General features: G+C 27.6%; 1 long non-coding RNA gene across 1 annotated transcript in view; it reads left to right on the plus strand.

Annotated features, from left to right (window-relative positions):
- Window positions 1–18,272, plus strand: part of LOC127177120 (uncharacterized) — a 32,735-nt gene that overhangs the window by 14,324 nt on the left and 139 nt on the right. The window contains exon 2 of the long non-coding RNA XR_007829185.1: window positions 16,077–16,295. This is a non-coding gene — a long non-coding RNA (uncharacterized LOC127177120). The remainder of the gene's footprint in view (window positions 1–16,076; window positions 16,296–18,272) is intronic.

Consider the following 18,272-nt stretch of genomic DNA (forward strand, 5'->3'; position numbering starts at 1 on the left):
CTAACAAAGCTAAAAACACAGCTTTAGCATTCAGCTCTGCTTATATAATAACTCTGACCGAGATGGAGACTAATTTTGACTCCCCAACATATGTTCAGTCACGCAATAGTAAAATGTTTAAAAATGAAAGGCTCTTGCAGGGACTGAAGGCAGGAGGAGAGAGTTTTTGGCCAGTGATGCAAGACCTCGACAGGGTGCTGCTAACACGCCAAATCAAAGTCCTGTCATCGTTTACTCGTACGCTTGTCTGCTGTGTCTTTGTGTAGAGGATATTTGAAGAATCATCACACACCTTTTCTATACAAAAACACTTTAGAGAAACCGTGTCTGTCTAGATTCACTAGATTTAATTAGTTATTTATTTATTTGTGTAATTGTTTACATATCACAGTCATTTTATATATACATATACACATTTATTTATTTATTTAAAATCATATTTACATATTACACAGCTATGTTATAAATGCGTACGTGCCCACATTTTATCTAATTTATTTAAAATGACAGGTTTACATATTACACAGTAATTTTATATATGTGTACATGCACACATTTTATTGATTAATTTTATTATTTACATTATTTGCATATTACGCAGCCGTTTTATATATAAACTGATAATGCACACATTTAAAAAAAAAATTATACAGTATTCACATATAAAGCCATTTTATATATGCATGCAGGCACACATTTTATTTTATTTCCATACAAAAACCGTTTAGAGAAACCATGTCTGTCTAGATTCACTAGATTTAATTAGTTGATATTTATTTATTTATTTGTTTGTTTAATTTTTTACATACCACAGCCACTTTATGTGTACATATACACATTTATTTATTTATTTACTTAAAATCATATTTAAATTTTACACAGCTATTTTGTAAATGCATACATGCCCACATTTTATTTATCTAGTTTATTTACAATTATGTTTACATGGTGCACAGTAATTTTATATATATGTACATGCACACATTTTGATTAATTTTATTTACATTTTATTTACATATTACACATACACATTTTATACATGCATGCATACATTTTATTATTTTTATTTATTTATTTTTATAATTATTTTTTACATATTACACAGCCGTTTTATATATATATATATATATATAAACTGATAATGTACACATAAAAAAAAAATACAGTATTTACATGTAAAGCCATTTTATACATGCATGCAGGCGCACATTTTATTTTATTTCCATACAAAAACAGTTTTGAAAAAACCATGTCTGCCTAGATTCACTAGATTTAATTAGTTGATATTTATTTATTTATTTGTTTAATCGTTTACATATCATAGCCATTTTTATATATACGTACATATACACATTTGTTTACATTTTACACAGCTATTTTATAAATGCATACATGCTTACATTTTATTTAATTTATTTAAAATTATATATTTACATATTACACAATCATTTTATTTATGCATACATGCACACATTTTTATTAATTTTATTTATTTAATATTTCATATTGCACAGCCATTTTATACATACATGCATGCATACATTTTTTACTTATTTATTTTAGATGCTTTTTTTTTACATATTACACAGACATTTTATATATTTACTGATAATACATGCACAATTAAAAAAAAATACAATATTTACATATAAAGCTATTTTATATGCATGCATGCACACATTTTATTTAATTTTGATTTATATTTAAATATCACAGTCATTTTATTTATACATACACTTTTTTTCTTTATTTAAAATGATATTTGTCACAAAGCCATTTTATTTACACATACATAATAGATGTTTTAATTATTTGATTATTTAATGTTTTGATTATTAATCACAAAGCCAACTTATTTTATTTATTTATTACTTCTCACAGAACCTTTCTATATATATATGTGCACTTTCATTTATGTAAAACTATACTTGCATATTACATAATACATATTATGTAATTTGTTTATTTTCTTCTGTTGATTTTCATATGAGTTAGTATTATAGATTTATTTTTGATTATAATGACTTGTGTGAGATTTGATAGTTTATATAAAGAAAAATATGAGTCTGACTGAACGATTGCACCCGTATGGGGAAAAAACTGAGACATTTTTCAAAATATGTGCTTTTTTGTATGCCTTTTTTACAAATTTTAACAGCCTTTAAATGTCTATATAATTAAATGAAAATGTTCCTCAGCTGCAGTTTGTTAGTTTGAGTCTTCGATGACAGATTCGCACAGTAAATCCAGCATCTTATTGAATTAGCAACAGATTTGAATAAATAATGAAAAATAATGAGACCCGTAGCATTTAAATTCCTACCATCCAAACTTAATGAGCACGAGTCAGACTCGGAGAGACAGACGGATGAAGATGTGAGCCGCTGTATTGACATTTTGAGCTGCTGTAAATCAGGGACAAGGGTCAGAATGAACTCGTGCTCCTCGTGAAATATTTGCAGACGGGAGAGAGGCTTTTAGCACGTCTCCAGAGCCATGCTTTTCTTCCCATCTAAATCCAGACACGCACTGTTATGAATGTAAACAATTAGCACTCGAATCGATAAAACATTTGTCAAACACTGCTTGATAGTCACGGTCAGTATGAATTGTTGATTTTGTACTCCACTGCAGAAATAACTATGGATGGATGAGTGAGTGAGTGAGTGAGTGAGTGAATGGATGAATGAATAAATGACTTTTTTCATCTGACAATTCACACTCAAAAAAGCATATAAATGCCAGATGTACACTTGCAGTTGGGAGAAATAAGTCTAAATTGTGAAATCAAATGCCGTAGTTACCATTATTGTTTGTTCCGTGGTGCAATAAATAAAAAAATAAAATAGAAATGGGGAGAAAATAGAAAAAAACTCTGAGAAGAAACGTCTGAATTTTGAGATGTATCCAAATTCTATTTTATTATTATTATTTTCATTCATTCATTTCATTTTAATGTTTTTGGATTCTGTTTATTTCTCTTTTTTTGGTTACCATAACATTTATTAATTAAAAAATGTTTGAACAGAAATTACATTTTTTTTTTTTTTTTTTTTTTTTTTTTTGATAGTTCATTTAAATGTTAATAATCAAAACTGTCTAATTCACTGAATTAATAAAAAACAATGTAACATATTAATTTTAATTTTATAATTAAATAATAATAGGGCCCTATGAAATTTTATTTTCTTTTTTTTATTTTTTTTTTTTTTTTTTTTTTTTTTGAAATTCTGTTGTGTATTTACATTTTTCTGGCAACCAAATGAAGGCATAAAACATTCATTTAAACAAACCTTTTTTTGTGTGTGGCCACGCAATAAAAAAAAATAAATAAAACCATCTCGACATTAAAGTTATTATAATACGAGATTAAACTCATTAAATTTCGAGAAAAAAGTTGAGATTAAATGTTGAGATTAAACTCATTCAATTACGAGAAAGTCATTACATTCCGCGAAAAATGTCGAGATAAAGTTGAGATTAAACTCATTAATGTACAAGAAAAAAGTCATAAAATTTCGAGAATAAACACTTGTGTCATGTTCATTTCATCTGGTCAGAGAGAGTCAAGTAGCGTCTGACACAAGTGTGTTTATTCTCGAAATTTTACGACTTTTTTCTTGTACATTAATGAGTTTAATCTCAACTTTTTATCTCGTCATTTTTCTCTAAATTTGACGACTTTTTTTCTTGAAATTTAACAACTTTTTTTCTCGCAAATTAACGACTTTTTTCTCGATATTTAATGAGTTTATTCTCAACATTTAATCTTGACTTTTTTTTCTCAAACTTTAACGAGTTTTTTCTGGCAGTTTTATGAGTTTAATCTCAGCATTTAATCTCGTATTATAATGACTTTAATCTCGAAAAACTTTTTATTGCGTGGCCCTAATCCTCTTCCGTATGGTGTGTGTGTGTGTGTGTGTGTGTGTGTTTTTTTTTGTTTTTTTTTGCAGACAAAGTGCTGCACAACTGTTAACATTAAAAGAAAAAAGAAAAAATGTGATAATTTCACAATTTTTCTTTTTTGTTTTAATTAGGGCTGGCAAACATATAAAATAAAAGTTTGAGTTTGCCTAATATATGTGTGTGTGTGTACTGTGTGTAATTATTATGTATATGTAAATACAAGCACATTCATGTATATATTTAAAAATATTTACAAGTATATGTATTTATAATTTTTATAGAATCTGTATTATACATAAATAACATACTTCTCTTAAATATATACATTAATTTGTGTATTTATATAGACATAATAATTACACACAGTACACACACATATATTAGGCAAACTCAAACTTTTATTTTGTATGCGATTAATCACGATTAATCGTTTGCCAGCCCTAGTTTTAATGTTAACAGTTGTGCAGCACTTCAAAACTTCTTAAAGTTGTTATTATTATAATTATAACTAGCAGTAGTAGTGTTCTACTGTATAATGGTGATATATTATACAAATAATGTTATTCTTCTGTACAGTAGTATATATTTCTGTCAGTTTCTTCAAGTTAAACCAAACTTTTATTTCGACAGGTTGCTGTAAATACCTTTAGCTAAGTTTGTGTGTATATGATATGATCATAGTTTCTATCTTTTTATTCCGTGCAGAAATGTTCCTCCATAATTAACAGCATACCACTTTGAAATGACATATTAATTAGTTTTTTTATGATGACCAAAACTAATTGTGAGACACCTTTACATGCCTAGTTTGCGTTTTGCTCGTGAATACCGAGCAGTTTTGTGAGAAGATGCTGCTCACGCATTCACACGCATGCTAAAAATGAAGCACACGCATGCTGTAATCCATTAATGGGTCTGTTCATCCTGTGGGCGAGACTCACACTGCTGCGCTAATCACACATACTCTTCTGTCTGTGGAAATCTACGGTCACATCTACATGCTTTTAAAGTGACCTTTTCATTCTCAACAGCACGTCCATTAGCGGTGCTTTCTAGTTCTGCTCTCAGTGTGTGTGGATTCGCTTCCCTTTTCCATTAAATGAAGGATCACTGACAGATACAGAAACGTCTTCACTTCTTCTTAGCCAGCAGAAACTTCTACTGACAACAGACGGCTCTCTTATAACCACGCTATCAACATTAACATGGATTTGTTAAAATGTATGCATTTGCAGGAAAATAGATGTTATTTTTTAAATTATTTTAATATACAAAAAGTACATTTATTTTTTGTATTTATTATTATTATTATTATTATTATTATTATTATTATTATTATATTTATTTTTAGTAAAACAAAAACATAATGTAAGACTAATTACTAGTTGTTGTTTCTAATAAACTTTCACACAAACATTTATATTTATTTATTTAATTTATATATATATATATATATATATATATATATATATATATATTAGTAATAATTGCATAATTAATTATGTTTGTGGAACTGTACTAGATGTACAATTATTTATTTGTTTTATTTATATTTTATTATTTATTTAATTTTTTATTATTTATTTAATTTTCTTTATTTATTTCTTAATTTTTATTTATTTAATTGTTTTTTGTTTTTTATATATATATATATATTTTTTTTTTTTTCTATTTTCAGTATACAATTTTTACAGTTAAAATAAATAAATAAATAAAAATGTTTATCTTTTTTTTTACCAATATTTTTTTTAATTAATTAATTAATTTATTAATTAATTTATTTATTTATTTGCTTTTTTTCCAATATTTTTTACAATAAAAATTTATTTGGAAAAAATATTGAAAAAAAAACAAATAATAAACAAATTAATTAATTAATTAATCTTAATAAAAAAAAAACAAAATATAAACATTTTTATTTATTTATTTTGACTGTAAAAATGAATACTGAAAATAAAAAAATAAAAAAATAAATTAAAAACAATAGTTAAAAATGTTACAAATGTAATAATGAAAATTAAAATCTGCTGCACAAGAAAAGTTTCACTGGAGTTTAGTAGCAGCATGCAGGATGATATTTTAGTCACATCTGGACCAGAAACATCGAAATCCAGCCACATGTTTGTTCAGAGCTGTTTTGGTTTGTAAACAGTGCTTGATCTGTGCAGATTTCTCTCCTGATTCAGATCAGACCACATTTTCACTAAAGGAGGTGTTATTATAGATTATGGACATTTTAGCCATATTTTTTGTCTTAAGATGTTAACTGATGGACTGGAGTGGTGTGGATTACTTGTGATGTTTTTATCAGCTATTTGGACTCTTATTCTGACGGCACCCATTCACAACCATTGGTGAGCATGTGATGGAATGCTACATTTCTACAAATATGATGAACAAACAAACTCATCTACATCTTGGATGAAATGAGGGTGAGAACAGTTTCAGCACATTTTCATTTTAGGTTGAGCTATTCCTTTAATGTAATGTTTTAGACTAGTAAGTGTTGATTTGCTTCCCAGAGGTGGCATTTTCTTAACACCAGCTTTTTGAAAAAGCTTGAGGTCGATTGACTCATTGCTTTAATTGCTGGTTTGTTTAAAGAAATTCTAATTTCAAGGTCTCCTGCCTTGTAGCTGTGTATTCACAAGAAGTTTAAAAGTAAACCTACACTCTTGAATCACCCATTAATTCATGTTTTAGGCCTTTATAAGCTGAGCGAAAGCATGCATATCATATTTAATACACAAATTAAGCCTGTAATTAATCAAAACTTTGTTTAAAAACACAATCTACTTTATGCATTCTGTCTGACTTGATTGATAGTTTGCAATTTTTTATTAAACGTCCAGCTTCAGCTGGTGCTTCGCGTGTCAAATCTTGACTGATTTTGATCAAATAAATGTAAGAATAACTGCAGTCATATTTTCAGATGAACATTTGGATTTACTAGATTCTCCATGAATCATTTTGTAGAAAAATAATCAGCGAGTCTCAAATCGGATCATCAGCATCTTTTGAGGAACGTTTATTTGTTTGTCTCTCAATCATCATTGGATTGCATTGCATTATATGTTTGGATCATTTCAATCTCATCTTACTAAGACATATTATTGGAGATACAGACTGACCACTGTTGTTTTAGTAGCTTTTTATTAATATTTAAAATCCCCCCCCATATACATTTTGATTCTATTGTGTATTTTATTTTTCACATATGTTTGTTTGTTTGTTTGTTTGTTTATTTATTTTTATAGCAATTTATTTTTAGTTATTTTAGTATATCAAATAGCTGAAATGTTTTTTTCTTTTTCCTTGTTTTAGAGTTTTTACATCTATATAATGTTTTTTTTTTTTATTAGTTGTTTTAATTTTTGCTTAATTCCTTTTTTTTCTTTTCTTTTTTTGGTTGCTGTTTTTTGTTTGTTGTTTTTGTTTTTTTGGTTGTTTTGTTTTTAGGGTTTTTTTAAACACCTATATAATTTCTGTTATTTTAATTTTTGCTTTGTTCCACTTTTTTCTTTTTCCTTTTTTTTAAGGGTTTTTACATCTATATAATTTTTATTAGTTATTTTATTGTATATTATTTTTATTTCTTTTTTTTTTTTTTTTTTTTTTGATTGGTTGGTTGGTTTGTTGGTTTTTGTTTTTAGGGTTTTTAAACACCTATAGATTTTTTGTTATTTTAATTTTTGCTTTGTTCCACTTTTGTAACAGTTTAAAAGCATCTACTAAATGTATAAATGTAAAAGTACTTCATGTTAAAGTAAATGAAAATAAGAAATGTTGCATATGTAACTAGTTGAAATAAATAAGTTTAGGTTTTTATTTTTTATTTGCTTCCACTTAACATTTAATTGAGAGATATTATTATTATTATTATTATTATTTTATTTATTTTTTTTTTTTTTTTTTTTCAGTTTTAGTTATTTTAGTATATCAAATAGCTGAAATGTTTTTCGTTTTCCTTTTTTTTTTTTTGGTTGGTTTGTTTGTTTGTTTTTGTTTTTTATTAGTTAGTTGAATTTTTGCTTTGTTCCACTTTAGTAATTCACTTTAAAAGCATCTGCTAAATGTATAAATGTAAAAGTACTTCATGTTAAACTAAATGAAAATGAGAAATGTTGCATATATAATTAGTTGAAATAAATAACTTTAAGTTTTTATATTTTATTTTCTTCCACTTAACATTTAAGTGGTTTTTTTTTTTTTTTTTTTTTTTTTTTTTTTTTTTTTTTAGTTTTAGTTTTAGTTATTTAAGTATATTTTATGTTATACTATTATATATATTATAATTTTATGTCAGTATCAGCTATACTGTTTTCTTTTTTGTCTATCAGCATCTGCACCAAATTACATATTTTTGCTTAGCTTGAGTCTATGAATAAAACTGAGCTGATTTTCCTCCTTATTCTCAGACTAAATGAGCCATAAAAGCATGATGGACCAAATATGATAATCAACAAAAGGCACTCTTTTTGGTATATTTTATCTAAATGTTTAAAAAAAAATAGATTTCTATTGTTTGATATGTTAAGTGCAGAACATGAGAGGTGTTTTGCTGTGAGTTTGCAGATGTCCTCATGTACCCCTGGACGAGAGTGTCATTTTCAGTCAGGAACTGAGCGCTGACAGCGTCGGGAGGGTTTGATCTGTGTTACGGTGCTTTATAATTGGACAGGAGGGTCTGGAAAACACCATTAAGGAGATCAGGAGAAACGAATCTCGCCGCAGGGTTTCATTTCCTGTCCTGACCGAACCCTCTTTCCTTCTCTCTCCGTTCTTCGTCTTCTGTGCATCTTCATCTTTCCTCTTAGAACAACAAGAATGGCACAAAAGGTTACATCTCAGAGTTTAACACAAAAAGACGTGACTCAGTAAACTTTTATTCCTTTCCTTGAGGGGATGTACAGTAGATGCTGCAGTGAAATATTGCCATTATGTCAGTGACACGAGGGAAAAAGCAATAACTTTTTGTGTTTATTCCTCACTTTGTGTTTGAATACTAGTATCGTGTGAATGAATTACTGTAAACGCAGCGTGACACTTAATACCTGTAATTCCCTTCCCAAAACCCACATGATTTCTGCACTGTAAACGATGTTACCGGAGATGTCAGATTCATTTGAGATTTGCTTCTCATTAATCTTTATTATAAACATTAGATTTTCTGTGATTTATGTTTAGTCCGTCTGAGGGTTTTGCTCAGATATGCTGAATTTGCATGTTTTAGTGTGAAAATAATTTTGTTTAATAAAAAATATTCAGCTGAGCTGTTAAAGGAACAGCGCACCCAAAAATGACATGTCACTTGTGAATGGGTGCCGTCAGAATGAGAGATGGATCCATTAAAGATGGATTTGTTTCTTACAAACATGCCATTTTGTCTTTTTAAGATGTGAACTGATGGACTGGAGTGGTGTGGATTACTTGTGGATTACTGTGATGTTTTTATCAGCTGTTTGGACTCTCATTCTGACGGCACCCATTCACTACAGAGGATCTACTGTTAATCCAGAAGTAATCAACACCACTCCATCAATTAACATCTTAAAAAGACAAAAACTGTGTGTTCTGATGTGAGAGACAACAGGAAATAGACTGTTTCACTGGAGGAAGCGTCATTATGGAGTATGGACTCATATTTTAGTTAAAAACATCTTAAATATGGATTTGTTTCTTACAAACACACAGTTTTTGTCTTCTCAGAACGTTAACTGATGGACTGGAGTGGTGTGGATTACTTGTGGATTGTTGTGATATTTTTATCAGCTGTTTGGACTCTCATTCTGACGGCACCCATTCACTGCAGAGGAACTACTGGTAATCAACACCACTTCAGTCCATCAGTTAACATCTTAAAAAGACAAAACTGCATGTTTTGATGTGAGAGACAACAGGAAATGGACTGTTTCACTGGAGGAAGCATCATTATGGATTATGGACTTATATATATGTTTTTTATTTATTTATATATTTTTTGTATTTTAGTTAAAAACGTCTTCAAGATGGATTTGTTTCTCACAAACATGCAGTTTTTGTCTTTTTTAAGATGTTTACTGATGGACTGGAGTGGTGTGGATTACTTGTGGGTTATTGTGATGTTTTTATCAGCTGTTTGGACTCTCATTCTGACGGCACCCATTCACTGCAGAGGATCTACTGTTAATCCAGAAGTAACAAACACCATTCCAGTCTATCAGTTAACATCTTAAAAAGACAAAAGAAAATGTGTGTTTTGATGTGAGAGACAAGAAGAAATGGACTGTTCCACTGGTGGAAGCATCATTATGAATTATGGACTCATATATTAGTTAAAAACGTCTTAAAGATGTTTTTTTTTTTCTTACAAAGATGCTTTTTTTGTCTTCTCAAGATGTTAACTGATGGACTGGAGTGGTGTGGATTACTTGTGGATTATTGTGATGTCTTTATCAGCTGTTTGGACTCTCATTCTGACGGCACCCATTCACTGCAGAGGATCTGCTGGTAAATCACACCAATCCAGTCCATCAAATAACATCTTAAAAAGACAAAAAAATGTGTGTTTTGATGTGAGAGACAACAGGAAATGGGTTTCACTGGAGGAAGCATCATTATGGATTATGGAGCAATATTTTAGTTAAAAACGACTTAAAGATAGACTTTTTTCTTACAAACATGCAGTTTTTGTCTTTTTAAGATGTTAATTGATGGACTGGAGTGGTGTGGATTACTTGTGGATTATTGTGATGTTTTTATCAGCTGTTTGGACTCTCATTCTGACGGCACCCATTCACTGCAGAGGAACTACTGGTAATACACAAGTAATCCACTCCAGTCCATCAATTAACATCTTGAAAAAACACAACAAAAAGTGTGTTTTGATGAGAGAAGCAACAGGAAATGGACTGTTTCTCTGGAGGAAGCGTCATTATGGATTATAGAGCAGTATTTTAGTTAAAAAACGACTTAAAGATGGACTTGTTTCTTACAAACATGCAGTTTTTGTCTTTTTGAGATGTTAGCTGATGGACTGGAGTGGTGTGGATTACTTGTGGATTATTGTGATGTTTTTATCAGCTGTTTGGACTCTCATTATGACGGCACCCATTCACTGCAAAGGATCCATTGGTGAGTGATGGAATGACACATTTCTACAAATCTGATGAAGAAACTCATCTACATCTTGGATTTTAAGGTGAACTATTCTTTCTACATAAAGGTGCACTCATTTTAATGCCATTACGAACAAGTTTTACACATAAATAAATTACAAATACTGTATTTTGAAATGCTTGAAAGTTCACTTAAAAGAAATCACGACTGAAGGACGTGCATTCTCTTTGAGAGGTTTAATACTGACCTGCACTAAATCACTGAGAACACCGTTACAATGAAGTGTCCTTCAGCACAGTCGCATCAATTGTGATGTGAATGTGAACGATTTTGTCTGTTGATGAATCAATCGTTATTGAATCATTTGAAGAAGCAGAATTGCATTTTTTAAGACTTGTTTTCAGAGGATATGTATTGATTTAAGCTTATGTTCTCATGCAAAAACAATTCAGCTGTGGTTAAGACAAGAAAATGTGGTAAACAGATGGAGTAAATGAAAATAAACTTAATTCGAGATGTATTAAACAACACTTTTATTCAATTTATTCAACAGATCTTGCAAAACCAAGTGGCAATCGAGTGTCTTCTCAAGTGAAATTATCTGAGATATTTTTAATAAGACAAAAATGCTTGAGGAAATGATTTTTTTTTTCTTTAAGTTTATCACAGACGCTGATGAACAGACTGTGACCCGTATCAGCTGAGACTGAACACACACACACACACACACACAGCCAATCTGCCGCTGCTGTAAAGCTCTGCTGATTTCTGCTGCTGATATGAAATGCTGCAATTATGTCTGAACTTTCTAGAGGGGCTTCGATCAAAGAGATACAATTTTCATTTCATATGCTGTCTATTGCTCTCTCTCTCTCTCTTTCGCTTTTCCTCTCTCTCTCTTTTTCTCTCTCTGTCCAGTACATATGAAGGACATTTTCATGTTCCCATCATATATGTCTGCATATATTAAAGTAAATATGCACTTTTTAAAAAGGGAAATCACAGTAGAGCATGGAACTTGCAATGCCAGATATTGGGTTTGATTTCAATGTTCAAGAACTTGAATGCATGATAAAAGCATATGACAAATGCGTAAATTTAAATGTAAATTTCTAATATTATCATTTCCAATATTATCAGATTACATAAAAAAAAAATGTAAAAATGACATTTTACTTTTTTAATTTTTATAAAAAAAAAAAATTTATTTAATTTAAATTGTCTCATTTAAAATTACTAACTAGAAGTAAATAAAAAAAGTAAAATTAATTAATTAATTAATTAAATCTAAATAGTAAAACTAATTAAAATGACAAGGGAACAAATTTTCTAAAAATGACAATGAAAACTAAAAATATAAATAAATGTAAATTCTAAATATTAATAAACACTATAGTAGTATATAAATAATTTAAAAAAAAATGTTTATTTGCATATTAAAAACATAAAATTATAAGCATCAAACGGCAACTTCAAGAAATTTTATTTTATTTTATTTTATTTTATTTTATTTTATTTTATTTTATTTTATTTTATTTTATTTTATTTTATTTTATTTTTGTGCAACCAAAAGAATTAACAAAAAAATTATAATAATAATACAAAAATAAAAACATCTACTGGTACTGGTACAAGTTGTTCATGTTGTTGTTATTTATCCAAAGATCAGCGTTTATCTGAATTAAAAAGGTTTTGTAAATTATTAGGAACTATTAAAAAACAAGAAGAAAAATTATTATTATTATTTTGTTTTACTGTAATCTGATAATATTGGATAACATATATATTTTAAATTTTACAAAAACGTGTAACATTTCCAGAAAAATTGTAATTTAAAAACTGAACTTATTTTATATATATATTTATATTTATATATATTTTTTGAAAATTTGAAAAAACAAAAACAAAAACAAAAAAAACAAGAAGAGAATTAATTTTTAAAATTAATTGTAAATATTTTTTTTTTTTTTTTTTACTGTAGTCTGATAATATTGAATATGGGAGAGTGTGTGTGTATATATATACATATACATACATATATATATATATATATATATATACATATATTTGTGTGTGTATATATATATATATATATATATACACACACACACACACACACACACACACACACATATATATATATATATATATATTACAGTGATTTCTAAAGGATCATGTGACTGATGCTAAAAAATCACAAGAATAAATTACATTTTAAAATATATTCAAATAGAAAGCAGTTATTTTAAATAGTAAAAAGATTTTTTTAAATTTCCTGTTTTCCCTGTACTTTAAATTAAATAAATGCTGGCTCGGTGAGCAGAACAGTAAAAATCTTACTGTTCAAAAACTTTTGACTGGTAGTGTAGATATTTATATATAGAGAGAGAGAAAGAGAGTAGTTAAATTAATTTTCCATGTTTTACACTTTTTAAAATGCAGTGGAATTAAAAACAACATCCCTAAAGATTCAGAACATTCTTGCTCAGCATTTAACACATTATATTTATTCACTGAGCAGACACTTTTATCCAAAGCGACTTACTTTCAGACACAATCATCTGGCACATTAAATAAACGAGGGATTGTGGGAATGAATGCCGTATCTCTGCGGATTTCAATTACCGGCCGGTTTAACCTTAAGGTAACGTTGTGTGTTTTTTGTTGTATGTTAATTAAGCACGTCCACCGTGAGCGGTCCATTACGTTCCTCACCTCGTGTCCGTATCACCGGCGTTCGTTGTCCGTCCTCAAAGCAATTACCTGCCGCTCTGAGACGGTCCAGCTCCGGTCCCTCTGTGGTTTTCTGTGCTTCCGCCGAGATAACAATTTAATTAGAATTGCAGTCGTATTCGCTGAGCGTTAAATGGCACCGGCAGACGCTGTGATCGTTTGCTGCTGTATTACAATTTGCAGGTTTATTAGACGGCCGTGTCGGGATGTGTTTGAACAGCCGATACCTTATCAATGACGGTAAAGGAACGCTGAGTGTGGTATTAATTGTGAAATTCAGCTGGTAGGTCTAGACCTGTTGAAAACAGTCAGAAATCACAAGCCTGGTCTCACAGATGAAATGTGAACCAGTTTTTTTGCTTAAACCTGTTATTATTTCCTGGTCACAAAATGATTATATGTTGACTTCTGTATTATGTATTTTGTTTGCATAATCAAATTGAACACACTGGATGCACATTAGCAGCAAACATGCTGACAAATATGATGCAATGCAATGAAATCTATATAGCCGGCTGCTATTTTTGTCTTGTTTTAATGCATTTAAAAATATGTAAACAAACCTTTCCAAAAATTGTAGGTTGTAAACATTGTTAAAAATGGGGTATATTAATATCCTATTAGTATTAATTTTGTAGTGTTATTTAGTTATAATATTATAGTTTTATTATAATAATATATATATATATAATAATTTATTATAATATTTTTTTTTACTTACTTAGGCAAATTAAAGATTTTTTTCATTTATTTATTTATTTTATTTAATGTCATGTAAAATGTAAATATTTTTTAATCAGATTTCTAGAACATTTTTAAAATGTTGTACTGTGACATAACCAGTGTTGTTTTAGTATTTTTATATACTTTTGTATTTTTTAAATAATATTTTAAATTTGCTGTTATTTTATACATTTCATGTTCATTTAATTTTCAGAGATTTTATGCGTGTTTGTCGTTTTTAATGGAGATGACAAACACGCATAAACACACATTTTTATTATAATAAATTTATAAATAATTTTTTGCCAATTAGATGTTTTTTAGTTTTGAATTAGTTTTTTTTTTCTTTCCAGTTAGTAGTTTTTTTTGTCTGTAATATATGTATTGTATTTAACTTTGAACAATTTGTAATCGTTTTAGTTAATTGTAATGATTTTTTAGTAATTTAGTCATTTTTAGTTGTCATTATTAATTAATTAATTAATTAATTAATTAATTAATTAATTTATTTATTTATTTATTTATTTCCACTTAGTAATTTTAGTTGTTTTTCATTTAATATATGTATTTATTTAAAATTCATTTCAATTAACTTTCTAATTGTAATGATTTTTAGTAATTTAGTTATTTTTGTGTATATATATATATATATATATATATATATATATATATATACCTTTTCAGTTAGAACAGTTTTTTTGTTCAGTTTATATATATATATATATATATATATATATATATAGCTTCATTTTAATTAACAAAAAATATTTTTAATAGTTTTAATGATTTGTAGTAATCTAGTCAATTTTTGTAATGTGTTTGTAATTTTTTTAGTAATTATATATTAATAATATATTACTAAATTCTATTTTTATTTTATTTCTTTCCAGTTAGTAATTTTAAATTTTTTGTTTAATTTTATTTTATTTTATTAAGCTTCATTTCAATTAGCAAACAAAATGTTAATAGTTAATGATCATTTTAAAGATTTTTAGTAATTTATTTAGTAATTTATTTCATTCTAGTAATGTCATTTTTTTTTAATAATTATATATTTTAATAGTTATAGTAAAATTATCATTAACATGCACATTTTTAATGTAATATTTCTATAATATATAATTTATATAATATTTATATTTTGTTACTTCAGCTTAATTTCCATTTTAAAAAAAAGTTTTAATAGTTTAATTTTTTTTTAGTCAACAATTATAACCCTGAACAGAACTGCAGCCAGCATAGTTGTGTCGAAACTGTTTTAGTCTAGTCTTTACATAGCTTATATTACAAGCTGTGATTTTCTAATTAAAACATGCATGTTTATTGATCAGACTGATCCACAGTGGCATGTGTTCTCACTCCCAAACATCTACACAGGACTGAACAAACACACAAAAGCGTCTGGAAAAGCGGGTTTACACAGTCCTTCAGTTTCTGTCGGCGTATGAGGCTTTTTATCAGTCGGTGCAGGAGCGGCGGCCTTTGGAGAGCAATATAAGAGCGAGCGGCGATCAGAATGAACCAATCAAACAACAGCTGCAACATCACAATAGAGAAAAAGTTCAGCTTGAGTTCCATTACATCTGCTTTCTGTCTCATCTCTTCATCTGTAGCTCCTGGCTCTGAGACGGCGCTGGAGTCAGCAGGACCATCGGTGTGGAAACATCTGCCCTCACCTGAACTCATTTACTCAGGAAAAACACACAGCGAGCTTTGATTGTGTCCCGTCAGCTGCAGTTTTCCAGGCCTCGTTCGGGTTTTTGCTGCTTTTCATCCAGCTGGAGTGGAGCGTTTTGGTTCCTGCTGGCTAAATTACAAAACACTAAATCAAGGTGCGTTTATTACTGCAGATCTTTTGCTTTCTTGAGGCCTGTTAAACACATCTTATGTCTGCAGCATCTGAACATTCACTGTATAACTGCATTAGCGGATCTACTTTCTCATTGAAAGCGTGTATGCTGCGTAACATGACTGATGCGTTTGTACACGAGTGTGATTTCTGTATTTTCATTGCATATTTACACTGCATGTAAATTGTTAGAAATCTAAAAATGTGAAACATGTTAGAAATAAATTGTGACAAATTATTATTTTGCTGTTTAGGTTTTTATTTCCATTTTTGTTTTTATTTTTATTATATATTTTTTAAATTTATTTTACTATTTAGGTTTCATTTTTATTTCATTTCATTCATTTATTTATTGTTAATATTTATGTTTTTCATCTAATATTTATAGATGATTCATACATTTGTATATATATGTGTGTGTGTGTGTATACTATTTTGTTTAAATTAGTTTTTAATTTTTCATTTCATTTTTTAATAATTTTATGTGCTTTTGTAATTTTTATTAGTTTTTATTTAATTTAATCTAGGTTTTAGTATTTATTTCAGTTTTATTTATTTATACATCTTTTTCATCTAATATTTATAGATGATTCATACGTTTTTATATATGTGTGTGTATGTACTATTATAGCTTTGTTTTTTTTATTAGCTTTAATTTTTTTTAAGAGTTGTTATGTGCTTTTGTCATTTTAAATTACATTTTTTTTTGTAATAATTATTTTGCTGTTTGGGTTTTATTTTTATTTCCTTTTTTGTTGTTGTTGTTTACTTCCAAGGTAACATTGCTTTTTTTTTTTTTTTTTTTTTTTTTTAGTGATTTTGGTATGTGCTTTTGTCATTTTTATTGTATTTTACTATTTAAGTTTTAATTTTTAATTTTTATTCATTTATTTATACGTTTTCCATTAATATTTATAGATGATTTATACATTTTTATATATGCGTGTGTGTATATACTATTATAGTTTTATGATTTTTTTTTTTTTTTTTTTTTAAATTAGCTTTTTATTTTTCATTTCATTTTTTTAGAGTTTTTTTTGTGCTTTTGTCTTTTTTTTAAATAACTATTTTGCTGTTTAGGTTTTATTTTTATTATAATTTATATATATATATATATATATAATTTTGTTTTTATTTACTTCCAAGGTAACTAATGTGCTTTTGTCATTTGTATTAATTAAATTAATTTAATTTAATTTATTTTAGTATTTAGGTTTTAATTTTTATTGCAGTTTTATTCATTTATTTATGCATGTTTTCCATTAATATTTATAGATGATTTATACATTTTTATATATGCGTGTGTGTATATACTATTATAGTTTTTATGCATTTTTTTTAATTAGCTTTTTATTTTTCATTTTTTGTTTTTATTGTGTTCTGTGATTTTGTCATTTTTATTAGTTTTTATGTTATGCATTTATTTTTTTAATTTTACTATTTCAGTTTTATTTTTTATTAAATTTTAACTTTTATTTACTTCCAAGGTAACATTGCTTTTTTTAGCGATTTATTTATTTATTTTTTGTGTTTTGTAATTTTTATTAGTTTATATTTAATTTTATGTCATTTTTTTTTTCAGTTTTATTCATTTATATGTTTTTCATCTAATAGATGATTTATAGATTTGTAGCACATTTATAGCAGATGAAGCAAGTAACAAAGCTTTGAAAACTTGATTAATCATGAATCAGTGAATCAACTGATTCTTTAAAATGATTCACTCAAACTGTCCAACTAAATCAGACTTTTCAAAACAACTTGAGACAGAGGAATCATTTGATTTGGACAAGTTTTAGTGAATTATTTCAGTGCACTGGTTCCCAAAACAGATTCACTGATAAATGACTCATTACTTTCGTAAGTCTTGTATTGTGTTTTGTAACTACAGTATATACTAATTTATAGTTTGCTGTTATTCTAATTGAGATTTTCATCGTTTTAGTTTACGCTTAGTAGT

The sequence above is a fragment of the Labeo rohita genome, chromosome 15 (genome assembly GCF_022985175.1).
Source record: "Labeo rohita strain BAU-BD-2019 chromosome 15, IGBB_LRoh.1.0, whole genome shotgun sequence".
Classification (NCBI taxonomy): Eukaryota; Metazoa; Chordata; class Actinopteri; order Cypriniformes; family Cyprinidae; genus Labeo; species Labeo rohita.